The sequence below is a fragment of the Malurus melanocephalus genome, unplaced genomic scaffold (assembly GCF_030028575.1).
Source record: "Malurus melanocephalus ecotype Western Australia unplaced genomic scaffold, MMel_1.1 scaffold_33, whole genome shotgun sequence".
Lineage (NCBI taxonomy): Eukaryota > Metazoa > Chordata > Aves > Passeriformes > Maluridae > Malurus > Malurus melanocephalus.
This window is the reverse complement of record NW_026623265.1, coordinates 2,714,691-2,725,465: the sequence shown is the minus strand read 5'-3', so window position 1 is coordinate 2,725,465 and position 10,775 is coordinate 2,714,691.

The following is a 10,775-nucleotide window of genomic DNA, read 5'->3' as shown; positions in this document are numbered from 1 at the left end:
TTCAAGCTGAAAGATATGTTTTCCTTTTTTTTTGTTGATTTTTTTTTTTTTTTTCTGCTTGGGGCTTTTAGGGGTATATTTTTTGTTGTTGCTTCACTTTTTAAAAATGCTGATTACTCATTAAAGCAACGAGGAAAATGCCGTATCTTCTTTGCTGATTACTGCACTGGCAAAGAATTCTATCTTCTAATAATTGTAGTATAAGATCTGCTGTACTGTTTCCAAAAACATACTTTGTCAGTAGCACAGAGCTGATGCTAAGAAGCCAGTCTTTGAAGACCTGAGAGAAATAAGAAAAAGAAATATAACACATTTGTGTAGACGAGGAGACTGCAATGTGGCAAGGAACTATACTGTTTTCATATCTGTCTGTTTTGAACATATTAAGCACTGATTTTATTACTGCAATGTAATTATATCATGAGTAGGAGTTTTCTTGAAATTCAGTATACTAGCTTTTAGTTTGTAATTGCTAAAACTGGAAACATACACATACGTAACTATATCTACAGAGCAAAAACTCACCTTGTGTATGCAGCTGTATGAGCTATGACGCTTTCTGTAGAAGTTATTTCTTTTGGTCTGTCAAATGCTTGATGAAAACTGCCTTTTTGTCAAAATTATCTTGAAAATGCTGTAAAATAAATATTTTCTATTTATTATTAAAAAATATAATGCCAAAATTTTAAATTTTTTGTTTACTGAATAGAGAATAGTCATCTATAGTAATTAATTGTTCCAGGCCTTTCCAGCATCATGAATAAGAGATGGTGATATTTAAATAGAGGTAGGTATTGATTAAATTGTATCATGGAGGTGAGATGGTAGAGAGCTGGAGAATTTTTGCTTAGATCAAAACCTCCAGCTTTTTGGTTCCCTAATGAAACTCAGAAGGATGCATTCAGGCTGACAAGTTGTAGAAGAGAATTCAATGGGAAGTGTCTACCAAGGACATGGGAAAACACCAGCCCTTTTCTGAAAACAGTCTTTGAGATGTCTGCTTCTCCCATCAGGGAAACTCAAACATGCTTTCTTGACAGCTTTGAATGATAGACACTGATCCACCCTGGCATTTTGTGTCCTACCTATACTGTTTCTGGGTAGAGCAAAGTACCGGGACTCCTGACTCCTGYTCTGCCACTCACAAACACTGTGTTTTTTTGGTGTCTCCTGAACTGCTCTGTGCCTCAGCAAGATGGTTTTTTTTGGAGAGCTGCGGGGATTTTCAGACATGAGTGGCACTAAGAAAAAAAGTGGTACATAGAAGATCTAGATCTTTTTATCTTTACGCTTGCAAATAATCTTGTGGCTCCTTTGTTTGGATTTGGCCTTGCAAGAGCCCTTGTCTGAGGAATCAGTTTGCCTACAGCTGCTGCAATGCAGGAGTACAGACAATGACATTGCACTCAGTGGTAAGTGGCAAAAGTTTGGTCTCTTTGTTCATGGAGGTCTTTCTTTTTTCTTATCCCCTTTTATTTTTGTTTTCAGAGACTATTCTGTCTATATCTTAGTAAAGGTTCTGCTGACCAGGTGTATTCAGTTAAGAAAACATCCTCAGAGAAGCACAGCACTTACTCCCCTCCAGAACACCCAGTGCAGTGTTGCACRAGCTGCTGAAAAACACCTCCAAAGCAACTTATCACTGGGTAAATGGATTACTGGACCAGAATCACAGAGCAGCAAAGTATTCTTGAGATTTAGTGTCCAGACTCCTGCCAAGGACAGAGTGTTGGCAGCTCCACCAGCCCAGTCCATGCCTGTCCACCCAAGCTCTGCTCAATAACTTGGGTCTCCAGACTGGTGTCATGTACACTTTTCATAGAGTGTCTTCCAAAAGAAAAAAAGCAATGGGAATTGGGCCCCTGGAGTTGTAGTCATCACTCCTTAGAGAAAAAGAAGAGCAGGTTGCTAATATCTGTTCTACACAAGGTCTCAGTGAACTGTTAAAAATGCTTCTTATATGGTGTGGGTTTGCAGATTGCGTTGTTGTAGTCATTTTTTTTCCCAAATAAATGAGTCACTAAGCACTTGGCAAGTATCTGTCTGCAAATCWTTGGGAAGAAGAAGCAGACATTGTGTAGCCTATTTTTATCTGTGTAAGATTCCCAACAGGGATATCAGCAAAAAAGAAGATAAGAAATGCCATGCAGCCAACAGCATGGTAGTACCACAGGCCCCTTATCTGGACCTGGACTGACATTTTGGTAAACCCTGCAAGCTCCCAAACAAAGATAGTGGAAGAGAGCAGGAATGACTGGTTGCCATTTCCAGTGCCACAGGTAAATCATATCCAACTAAAAAAACAAGCAAGCTATTTTTTGCCTTTGCTAAATCAGCTTCCACGTCTCAGTAAATCACACAGAAGGGGGCTACTCCTCCCACCTGAGAGAGCAGGTCACTTTTCCATACCAAATAAGAGCATTTGTTTTCTACTTGGTTTCAAGGTGGGCATAAGCAACATATCTCTGCAGAAGTAAAATATCCTTGTGAGTTGTGGGCTTCCATAACCAAAAGGCCTTTAGGTAGGTGGAGGAGCAGCTGGCACAGATAGCAGTGCAGACAGATAAGAGTTTAGGAGTGGTATGTATCTGTGACATTCAATACACCCACTTTATTGATTGCACACGGTGCAATGTGTAGGTGGCATGMGATCCATTCCCCACCCACATCATGSTATGGGTGTGKGGGACTCCTACCTCCCCGTGCTGCTCTGAGGCTGAACCAGAAGCAGATCTGCAAGGCCTYCCTCCAGATARGATGGTGTGCCTGGAGGAAGGGCTGGCTCTGGGCRGGCGAGTCTCTGGTCAGCTCCAAGTTTTCCTAGCACAGGGGATCTTTGCAATGCACTGAGAGAGTATTTTCCTTGTAAGCATCACCTAGTGATGCTGTGGAGTGCCTCAAAATCAGTCAGCAATTTAAAAGGAACTGTTTGCCCAGCTCCCCTCCAAGAGCCCACGGCAATGTCTGCCCCACTACAGCTGAACAGACCCGTCAGTCCCACGGCCATGATCCGGGGGGATGAGCTGCTGCTTTCCGGAATGCCCAGCAGCACAGGCTGCCCAATGTCTCTGGAGCTCGCACAGCCCCGAGCGTGTGCTCATTGCAAACTTGACACTGCTGCTCCCTGAGCTGCTGACACTCAGAGGGCTGAGTGGCACTGAGGGCTCACTGCGGCCTTTGCTGTTCTTAATGACATGGGGAACAAGAAAGAGCAAAAGAAAGACAACAACTTGCTTTTATGTCTCTTGCAAGGCAGGCGGGACTGTGCTGAGAAGCCAGCAGTGTATCCCTTACGGCTTCTGGCAAAGTACCGACAGATCCTGTGATCTGCATTTCAACAGACAAGAGGGGTTGGCCCATCGTGCTTTAGTGACTCTTGTTAGGTAACACTAAAATAGACAAACTGCAAAATTGTTAAAGCAAATGCTTAAATTCTGCCATTGGGAGTGATGTCTCTCATGAAAGCTGGATCTGAGCAATGTTTCCAAAAATTTATGGTGTAGGACTTTTTTTTTAATATGTCTTTTAGACTTAAAAATGCACTGACAAATGGATGTCTTATTATTTGGGGAAGGAGGCAAAAATGAGTGTGTTTTCCTGGGATGTGTTATACATGTTTTGTTTGAGCACTTACACAGAACAATTAAACCATATTTTGATTTGGCAGGTACCTTGGTAATTATTCAGGGKTTTTTTTGCTGGTTCTTTTGAGGGGGGATGGAGGTTGGAGTGGTGAGTTCGGGTTGATGTTTTTTTCTTTTCTGCTTAAAAATAATGCCTGGAATACTTAGCAAGATTATTAACTSTGCCAGGATTTTCATGTGCATCTGTGTGATGCTAATTTAGAAATTGAAGCCTCTAAGTGCCGAGATCCCCAATGTGTGTGAATCAGCRTTAAGTCCTGAATGATGTAATTTTCCTGAAGCTGGCTGAGTACCTGTGCTCTTCACTCTCAAGTTCTCTAATAATTCATTTCCCACCCCAAGCTCCATTTCGAAGTTCTGAGGATAAGAACAAGATCTTATCCCTGTTTCTGAGGCTGCTGTTGCTCATTGTTCTTATCATTTGATGTGATGCCTTTGCACCAGCCCTGGCACAGTTGCAGGGGGATGTGCCTGTGAGACTGCAGTTCCCCTACAGTGCCAAGAGATTTTCCTTCTGAGCCCCATTTCCCTTTTGGAGAAAGGGAATGCTGCATGCCCTGACATCCAACGTACTGTCTCTACTTAGGTAATATGGTTGTTCACTTTAAAAACAACAAAATGAAGAAGTTTTGCTCTYCTGTTTCCCTGCCTTTGGGATTTACTCAGATGTGTGTATCTGGTTCTCATACAGGGCAGCCAGGCACGARTCATGCTGTTGGGCATGAATTTGGTGCCTCACTGCCTGGCCCTCAGCTCTCTCTCCACTTCAGCTTTTGATTCTTTTAATTACTCCAGGATGTTCATCTACCCAGGGGTATTTCAAAGCTGCATGAGGGTGCCAATTTACAATGGACACAAGTAAAAACTGGGCACAGAAATTCTTTAGATACCTTTAAAAAACTCAGATGGGTCTTTCCTTCTAGGTCAGGTTGGGACACAAGAGAAGGGTGAATAAATAAAAGATTTTCACAGCCCTTTTATTCTCTTTCTCACCTCAATCTCAATGCCAGTTCACTCCTGCTCTTTCTTACCCAGCTTCTTTTTATAGCATATATGGCATAGCTGTGGAAGTGGCACCATTCAGTCCAATTATTCTGTCTTGGATCCCTCATTTTCCTTCTTATTTCCAGCTACCTCATGATCAATGTAAAAGGAATATTTGGGATGTCTGTGAAAGCCTGTGGAATGAAGAGATCACACGATGAGAAGGCACAACAGTCACATCAGCCTGGGCAAGCTCAGGTGCTGCAGCCATATTAATCATCAAATAAGGCCACAATCCACAGCTCGGTTATCCCTCAAGGGAACAGAAATGCTGGCAGGTCTAAGGAGAACTCATTTCCCAGCAAAATCCAGGCTTTGAGTCTCATCTCCAGAATAATGCTGTGTTGTCAGATCCCAATGCAATCATTTACAAAACACTCAGAGCCTTTTTCTTCTTACTGCTGGGTTGGTTGGTTGTTTAAGATAGGTATCATCATCTTCAGTGGCTGCTGTGCACAGACTTTTCCCCACCACTTACAGAACATTCCAAGCCTTTTTCTCCTTAACACTGTTTATTTAAGGCTGGTGTCATCAGTTTCAATGCAAGGTACACTCTGTCCATGGCAGGTTGGGCATGGGGTAGTGCTGGAGCGGGATCAGGACCTGGGTAGCAAAAGATTTTTGCACAGTACACTGCTTTTTAGACATTTGTGTTTCTTGCGTTTTCTTCCCCATTCAGAGCTCTCTGAGCCGCAGCACCTCTGTTAATATGGCATGAACAACACAGAGCTGGCAAAAACACCACAGCAAGCAGYATTTACTTTTGGACCTCAATTCCCCAGCTCAGTTGCTAGGACTTTACCTTACCTGTCACAAACAACTTGTCACCTGTGACCCAAGGAGCAAGTCTGAATGGAGAAACAGGGGACACACTTTTCTGTGCAAAGGCCTCTTGGTGCTAAAGCAGTAGCCCTGGGAACACTGATTTACAGAGGCCAAGCATGTCCCACAGTGCACAGGAGACAAGGTGCCCACACTGACACACAGTCTGAAGGTGTCAGAGACAGAGGGCAGACAGAGACACCTCAGGTTCTTTGAGACCACAGGGAAAATTTCACAGGTGCTGTCCACCAGTGCAATCAAGATCTGTGTGTGACCAGTCTGGGACAGAGAGTTTTGAAAAGGGCAAGGATGGGAAGTTCCCCCTGATATCCTCCTCCAAGGGACTCAGGTCACAGTGTCTGTGCCTGTATGACCTGCTGCTGCATTTGGGACAGCCCACCAAGCCTCAGCCTCCCTTCCCCTTCAGACCTTCCTTAGCTCCAGCCCTGGCTCTTCCCAGTGGTTTCTCTTCTTCCACAGGTGAAGATGCCTGCAGGTGGTTGTAAGACTCTGGCTGCTTTTTTTATTTGCTCCAGAGGTCTCTGCTGATGCATTTTCATCTGGCTTCTAAGCAAAGTGCAAGCTGAAATGGGAGCCAGTGTTGGCCCTGTGAGCACAGGAGCCAGTGGGTGATCTGCTGTCCCTGTCCTGGTTGGGAAGGAGCAGCAGCGGTGACAAAACCCAACCGTGTGGGCATTGCACACACAGCACACAGGGACAGAAACAAAGGGAGAGAAGCTGCACAAAGGCCTCTGTGTGTTGTTGCACTCTGACATTTATGAAATCCTGGCTAAATCATGAAAATCAGAGTTCTGACTGGGTTGGATGACAGAAATGGTGCATACTGTTCATTAGATCTTTATGTCTGCTCCTTATGGGCCAAGCTCAGACATCCCTGTCAGGTGTGGATTCTCTTTGGGTTTGTAYCCACTGTCACAGCGGATCACTCTAGAAAAGACAACAGAAAAAAAACTCAGAATAGAASAAGTCCCATTAGGCAACAAGTGCATCTCTCAAAAGAAGAGATAATTCTTAAAAGAGCTACTGGATTTAATAGCCGAGATGTTATGAGTTATTTCAGGATTTTTCTACTAATGCCTTAGGCTCAGTCCACCCAAAGGCTAGGAGTAATGCTTAGCAGAGGATCAAGAAATGAGAATCCTTGTAGCTCTGTTGTAGTAACACCATGACAAGGATTTCTCCATCTTCTGCCCCTCTGAGAAAATCTGAATCATTTTGAAAAAAAWTTAAGTGGTACTCTAACACTCAAGTTTCACAAGGATAGCTAATGCCAAGTGACAGAGGAATAAGATCCAGCTTCTAATATAAAAGTTACAGGTTATAGTGGTAAAGAGTATTTTTCTTTAATCCAGATTTGAAAGTGTCATTGCATCCATAGAACTATTCAAAGGAAACTTGTATAATTTCCTACCAGGAAAGGTTCACTCAAGCAGTGTAATAGTAATTTTATTATTTAGTTCACCATATAGTAAAAARTAAGCCTCCTGCAACCCGTTGAGTGTATATAGAAATGGTACTATATCATCTGGGGGGCATGTTATGTCCTACCTGAMCTAAAGAAGAAAAGGGAGAGGATTCTGCAATTCTGAGCATTTTTCCTAAGGCACTTGGTCATGTTTTCTTCTCTAAAAAAGCAACTACATTCAATCTACTAAATCTACTAAACATTCAGCATGCAGACCTTCCATGTTGCCTAATACACGATGTGTTCAGCTAAAGCCTGATGCTAGTCATCCAGTCAGGCCAGTTTTGTTAACTTTTCCAAAAGCTCTCTCTTTTGTGGGGAASTCATACCTGCCATGAGTGGCTAACATCAAAGCTAAGACAAGGAGTCCTTGAAAGGAGGTTGGRTTGGATTTACTTCCTTTAATTTGAGAGGGAAGACCTTCATAAACTCATAAAGAGGTTACACTTTGCACTGTATCTTTCCCTAGAAATACATGATTTGGGTTTTTTCAAGAAAAGATTGAACTCGATTTGACTTCATCATTGACAATCAAATCATGCCATGATGAAAAACTACCTACTGATTTTAACCCAATAATTAAGAGATGTGAGTCCATCTTATAATTGTCAATAAACAGCACTTTCATTGGAAAATAGGGAGTAAACAAACCTACCTTCTCATGCCTACTGAAACACTGCAGTTAGTCAAGAGAGATCTGAGCCTCATGAACATCTATATTCTCTGTCACAAATATATCTGARATTTTTTTAACTGATGGCATGGCAWCTTACAGAATGTGTGTTTACACTTGAGCAGCTCAGCCCCAAGTTCTTTCTGTCTCTGATAGTTGTGTCAGTAGTTATTCATCCCAGTACAGGACACTCCAGCTCTTCAAAGGCTTCTGGAAGGCCACGAACACGCCTTTCCTAGAGCTTTATAGAGCATAAAATAGTTGTGGATTCAGTCTGTCTGTAATGTAGTGTGTTTGTGTGGGATGTAGCACAGTCCTCCCCATTTGGCAGGTGAGGAGGCTGACACATCGTATACTAACACCAACATTTGCAAATATTTTCCTAAAGCTAAGCACTAAATTTTTATTTTGACATTCAAAGAAAAAAAATAGCCTGTTTAATTTCTCATCTTCTCCTGAAGTTAATGGCAACTATAGATATTAAGCACATAAATGAATGTGAGCTGTTGATCTCACTTCTAAAGCATTTAGGTACTCTTCTGAAAAAAATGCTTCAAACTATCCAAGGCAAGGATCCTGTAGGACTAATGGGGACTAGTGGCATTGAGCAGAAAGAGAAGAGATTCTCCTCTTTCCACCTTATGATTATTTACCAATACTCATCTTGAACATGGAAACCTACGCTAATGTCCCTTGGTATGATCTAGCCCCAGATCTGCCATTCTGGAATAGGGCATGCCCAAAGTAAGACTGATTATTCATCTGAGGTTCCGGTTTGGTTTTTGACATTCCTTAGGTCAAAGCCCTGAGTTATGTACCACATAACCATCTGTCCTTTCCAGTAGCTCTCCCTATCTTTCAGAGCAGGGAATGTGCTCAGAGAGTGAGAAGCTTCCCAATGCTTTGTTGATTTCCACTGATGAGAAGGTGAGCAAGCTTTCCTTATTCAAATTCTTTCAAATTTATCAAACTAATTTTATGTCAGAACTCTCCTGTGAGGCAGGGGGACATTTAGTCACACAAATGTATGTAAAATGCATATAAATGTATGTAAAACTCAGAGAGAGAGGTGTCACAGCATTAACTGTGGGTTCTCATTTTGGCCAAGCTGCTTCAATTTATATAATATTATAATATTGTATAGAAGTCATATGTAAGATCACARCTTTACTACTTTGGTACCACATATGACTTCCCAGAGCTAGAAATAAAGCCTAATGTTTTTAACTTGATGAAAGACAAGTATCAAATGTCTCTCAGACTCCCTCTTCATTTACTACATGATTTTCATTTACCACATAATTTTCATCTACAACATAAACCTGATTCATTCCCCAAACAAGTTCATCCTGTTACTGAATAGAAAACCAGCCCATAGGGAAATGGTGTTTGCTCCCATCCTTAAAATCTGTCTTCACTTGTTTGTACAAAAGGAACAAAACAAGGTTATGCTTTTTAARCACGCTGGTATGGTTCATATGGGGAGAATTGACAACATTTTCAAGCTGTACCACGGTCTGGGTTCACACTCAGCAGCAGAGCAGCCCCAGCCTCGTGCTGCCGTTCATGGTTTGGGCTGTGGGGATTCATTGCTCAGCCCTCGCAGTACCGGAGTACAAGGGATCCTCACCCCCAGCACAGCCCAGGGCTACGGGATGATGGGTGCTTTTGCCAGGGAGTTTTCAGCATCTGCTGGGATCTCTGGCTTACTGTGGGAGAAGTGATCTCTGTGTCAGATGTGTGTGCTTCCCCACTGATCTCCTAGAACTTCCCTGCTCCGGGGAGACCATCCCATGCCCTGTACCTCACTCCCCCTTGGCAGACACATCACATCACTAACTCCCATAGTTCATTCAGACTGAATTTCAGTGTTTGTTGAAGAAAATGTTGGATGTAATTTTTTAAGTGACACAAACAAGTCTCTTATTTTAACTTCTAAAATTTGAGATTGGTTGAACTGCTGGAAAATCACAGCCCAAATAATTTAACAATGTCTCAAGCAGCTTAAAAAAAATCTTACAGCAGGAGATGCTCTAAAGCTTTAAGACAACACCTTAAACACAAGTAGCATTCCTCAGCAGCACATGTTGGGGTAGACCATCAGCCAAATTCAGAAGCAAAGGAAAGCACCTTTGCTGCTCTAATTCCCGTTCAGTAGCATATTTTTTGCAGTCCCAAACTACTGTCAAGCAGTCTTTCTGTTTGAAAATCTAGATGCATCTGTTATCCCCTGACATTTATTGTGACTGCACGCTATTAAGATGAAAGAAAAGTTATTCATCTGGGAATCACTTGACAATATAAATGGTGCTATTTTGAGGTCTTTTTTCCACTACAATTAATCAAGTGAGTCAGTTTGTTTTGGGTTTTGCTTTTTTTTTTTTTTTTTTTTGCCATAGATCATTTAAGAAATCTGGCAACTTCCTCTACTAGGTAATGCTAATTTTGATGTTGTACCATTATAAAGCCAATTTTGATCAATTTAGCAAAACTGATTCTACAGAAGCTTTTAACAGTGTCACATGCTGAGAMTTAATGGGCAAGACACAAAATGAAGAATGCAAAAAATGCAGAAAAGGCAGATAAAGCTCCTTCTTTCCCATAACTAGTGACATGTACAGACACCAGCAGCCACGCACATCCAGCCTGTTCCACCTGACAGCATTCCCATCTGTTTCCCTTTGGTTTAACTACTTGTATGTGCGGTGTGGCCCTGGTATTTCATGAGGTCCTTTTGGTGGAAGGGAGCATAAGCTGCTGTGGAATGATGTAAGAAGCCACAGAGGAGCAATCGGGTCTCTGGTGTCTCTGTGTTGGTGAAATAAAAGACAGACTTTTGAGAACACCAAAAAGTTCTAATATTTTACCTCATAATCCACATTATTTGTGAGAATGCTACTTAGGCAATTTCCTTATAGCTCTATCAAACATATCAGAAGGACAAAAAAGTCAGGATTTTTAATATTTTTATTTAATCTTTCATCATCTTAGAAATATTTCCTCTCTTCCCCCTTTTATTCACCTGAACTTAAAAGAAATGTATATCAACCAATRGGGAAGTAATAAATAAATAAAATAATATTTTATGTAATTTGCAAATACACAG